Source organism: Convolutriloba macropyga, chromosome 2 (assembly GCF_964194025.1).
Source record: "Convolutriloba macropyga chromosome 2, txConMacr16.3, whole genome shotgun sequence".
Taxonomy (NCBI): Eukaryota; Metazoa; Xenacoelomorpha; order Acoela; family Convolutidae; genus Convolutriloba; species Convolutriloba macropyga.
Window position 1 is genome coordinate 44,671,104 of NC_134469.1, and position 4,530 is coordinate 44,675,633.

Sequence of the window (4,530 nt, forward strand, 5' to 3'; positions counted from 1 at the left end):
ACGATCTTTATACAGTTTAACAAAAAGTGTTTTTCAATATAGTGAAGGACTTCTTCAAATCAATTGAGGGCCTTAGTAGGAGTGGGAAAGTCCAAATTGGTTCTAAAGCCGAAGGAATTATCGTTCTAGGTTGTCTGAGATAGAAGTACTTAACACGTTGTCAGATTTCGCCCTCAAATACGATCTTTATACAGTTTAACAAAAAGTGTTTTTCAATATAGTGAAGGACTTATTCAAATCAATTGAGGGCCTAAGTAGGAGTGGGAAAGTCCAAATAGGTTCTAAAGCCCAAGGGATTATCGTTCTAGGTTGTCTGAGATAGAAGTACTTAACACGTTGTCAGATTTCGCACTCAAATACGATCTTTATACAGTTTAACAAAAAGTGTTTTCCAATATAGTGAAGGACTTATTCAAATCAATTGAGGGCCTAAGTAGGAGTGGGAAAGTCCAAATAGGTTTTAAAGCCGAAGGAATTATCGTTTTAGGTTGTCTGAGATAGAAGTACTTAACACGTTGTCAGATTTCGGACTCAAAATACGATCTTTATACAGTTTAACAAAAAGTGTTTTTCAATATAGTGAAGGACTTCTTCAAATCAATTGAGGGCCTTAGTAGGAGTGGGAAAGTCCAAGTAGGTTCTAAAGCCCAAAGGATTATCGTTCTAGGTTGTCTGAGATAGAAGTACTTAACACGTTGTCAGATTTCGCACTCAAATACGATCTTTATATAGTTTAACAAAAAGTGTTTTCCAATATAGTGAAGGACTTATTCAAATCAATTGAGGGCCTAAGTAGGAGTGGGAAAGTTCAAATAGGTTTTAAAGCCGAAGGAAATATCGTTTTAGGTTGTCTGAGATAGAAGTATTTAACACGTTGTCAGATTTCGGACTCAAAATACGATCTTTATACAGTTTAACAAAAAGTGTTTTTCAATATAGTGAAGGACTTCTTCAAATCAATTGAGGGCCTTAGTAGGAGTGGGAAAGTCCAAATAGGTTCTAAAGCCGAAGGAATTATCGTTCTAGGTTGTCTGAGATAGAAGTACTTAACACGTTGTCAGATTTCGCACTCAAATACGATCTTTATACAGTTTAACAAAAAGTGTTTTCCAATATAGTGAAGGACTTATTCAAATCAATTGAGGGCCTAAGTAGGAGTGGGAAAGTCCAAATAGGTTTTAAAGCCGAAAGAATTATCGTTTTAGGTTGTCTGAGATAGAAGTACTTAACACGTTGTCAGATTTCGGACTCAAAATACGATCTTTATACAGTTTAACAAAAAGTGTTTTTCAATATAGTGAAGGACTTCTTCAAATCAATTGAGGGCCTTCGTAGGAGTGGGAAAGTCCAAATAGGTTCTAAAGCCGAAGGAATTATCGTTCTAGGTTGTCTGAGATAGAAGTACTTAACACGTTGTCAGATTTCGCACTCAAATACGATCTTTATACAGTTTAACAAAAAATGTTTTCCAATATAGTGAAGGACTTGTTCAAATCAATTGAGGGCCTAAGTAGGAGTGGGAAAGTCCAAATAGGTTCTAAAGCCTAAGGGATTATCGTTCTAGGTTGTCTGTGATAGAAGTACTTAACACGTTGTCAGATTTCGCACTCAAATACGATCTTTATACAGTTTAACAAAAAGTGTTTTCCAATATAGTGAAGGACTTATTCAAATCAATTGAGGGCCTAAGTAGGAGTGGGAAAGTCCAAATAGGTTTTAATGCCAAAGGAATTATCGTTTTAGGTTGTCTGAGATAGAAGTACCTAACACGTTGTCAGATTTCGGACTCAAAATACGATCTTTATACAGTTTAACAAAAAGTGTTTTTCAATATAGTGAAGGACTTCTTCAAATCAATTGAGGGCCTTAGTAGGAGTGGGAAAGTCCAAATAGGTTCTAAAGCCGAAGGAATTATCGTTCTAGGTTGTCTGAGATAGAAGTACTTAACACGTTGTCAGATTTCGCCCTCAAAGACGATCTTTATACAGTTTAACAAAAAGTGTTTTTCAATATAGTGAAGGACTTATTCAAATCAATTGAGGGCCTAAGTAGGAGTGGGAAAGTCCAAATAGGTTTTAAAGCCGAAGGAATTATCGTTTTAGGTTGTCTGAGATAGAAGTACTTAACACGTTGTCAGATTTCGGACTCAAAATACGATCTTTATACAGTTTAACAAAAAGTGTTTTCCAATATAGTGAAGGACTTATTCAAATCAATTGAGGGCCTAAGTAGGAGTGGGAAAGTCCAAATAGGTTTTAAAGCCGAAGGAATTATCGTTTTAGGTTGTCTGAGATAGAAGTAATTAACACGTTGTCAGATTTCGGACTCAAAATACGATCTTTATACAGTTTAACAAAAAGTGTTTTTCAATATAGTGAAGGACTTCTTCAAATCAATTGAGGGCCTTAGTAGGAGTGGGAAAGTCCAAGTAGGTTCTAAAGCCCAAAGGATTATCGTTCTAGGTTGTCTGAGATAGAAGTACTTAACACGTTGTCAGATTTCGCACTCAAATACGATCTTTATATAGTTTAACAAAAAGTGTTTTCCAATATAGTGAAGGACTTATTCAAATCAATTGAGGGCCTAAGTAGGAGTGGGAAAGTCCAAATAGGTTCTAAAGCCCAAGGGATTATCGTTCTAGGTTGTCTGAGATAGAAGTACTTAACACGTTGTCAGATTTCGCACTCAAATACGATCTTTATACAGTTTAACAAAAAGTGTTTTCCAATATAGTGAAGGACTTATTCAAATCAATTGAGGGCCTAAGTAGGAGTGGGAAAGTCCAAATAGGTTTTAAAGCCGAAGGAATTATCGTTTTAGGTTGTCTGAGATAGAAGTACTTAACACGTTGTCAGATTTCGGACTCAAAATACGATCTTTATACAGTTTAACAAAAAGTGTTTTTCAATATAGTGAAGGACTTCTTCAAATCAATTGAGGGCCTTAGTAGGAGTGGGAAAGTCCAAATAGGTTCTAAAGCCGAAGGAATTATCGTTCTAGGTTGTCTGAGATAGAAGTACTTAACACGTTGTCAGATTTCGCCCTCAAATACGATCTTTATACAGTTTAACAAAAAGTGTTTTTCAATATAGTGAAGGACTTATTCAAATCAATTGAGGGCCTAAGTAGGAGTGGGAAAGTCCAAATAGGTTCTAAAGCCCAAGGGATTATCGTTCTAGGTTGTCTGAGATAGAAGTACTTAACACGTTGTCAGATTTCGCACTCAAATACGATCTTTATACAGTTTAACAAAAAGTGTTTTCCAATATAGTGAAGGACTTATTCAAATCAATTGAGGGCCTAAGTAGGAGTGGGAAAGTCCAAATAGGTTTTAAAGCCGAAGGAATTATCGTTTTAGGTTGTCTGAGATAGAAGTACTTAACACGTTGTCAGATTTCGGACTCAAAATACGATCTTTATACAGTTTAACAAAAAGTGTTTTTCAATATAGTGAAGGACTTCTTCAAATCAATTGAGGGCCTTAGTAGGAGTGGGAAAGTCCAAGTAGGTTCTAAAGCCCAAAGGATTATCGTTCTAGGTTGTCTGAGATAGAAGTACTTAACACGTTGTCAGATTTCGCACTCAAATACGATCTTTATATAGTTTAACAAAAAGTGTTTTCCAATATAGTGAAGGACTTATTCAAATCAATTGAGGGCCTAAGTAGGAGTGGGAAAGTTCAAATAGGTTTTAAAGCCGAAGGAAATATCGTTTTAGGTTGTCTGAGATAGAAGTACTTAACACGTTGTCAGATTTCGGACTCAAAATACGATCTTTATACAGTTTAACAAAAAGTGTTTTTCAATATAGTGAAGGACTTCTTCAAATCAATTGAGGGCCTTAGTAGGAGTGGGAAAGTCCAAATAGGTTCTAAAGCCGAAGGAATTATCGTTCTAGGTTGTCTGAGATAGAAGTACTTAACACGTTGTCAGATTTCGCACTCAAATACGATCTTTATACAGTTTAACAAAAAGTGTTTTCCAATATAGTGAAGGACTTATTCAAATCAATTGAGGGCCTAAGTAGGAGTGGGAAAGTCCAAATAGGTTTTAAAGCCGAAAAAATTATCGTTTTAGGTTGTCTGAGATAGAAGTACTTAACACGTTGTCAGATTTCGGACTCAAAATACGATCTTTATACAGTTTAACAAAAAGTGTTTTTCAATATAGTGAAGGACCTCTTCAAATCAATTGAGGGCCTTCGTAGGAGTGGGAAAGTCCAAATAGGTTCTAAAGCCGAAGGAATTATCGTTCTAGGTTGTCTGAGATAGAAGTACTTAACACGTTGTCAGATTTCGCACTCAAATACGATCTTTATACAGTTTAACAAAAAATGTTTTCCAATATAGTGAAGGACTTGTTCAAATCAATTGAGGGCCTAAGTAGGAGTGCGAAAGTCCAAATAGGTTCTAAAGCCTAAAGGATTATCGTTCTAGGTTGTCTGTGATAGAAGTACTTAACACGTTGTCAGATTTCGCACTCAAATACGATCTTTATACAGTTTAACAAAAAGTGTTTTCCAATATAGTGA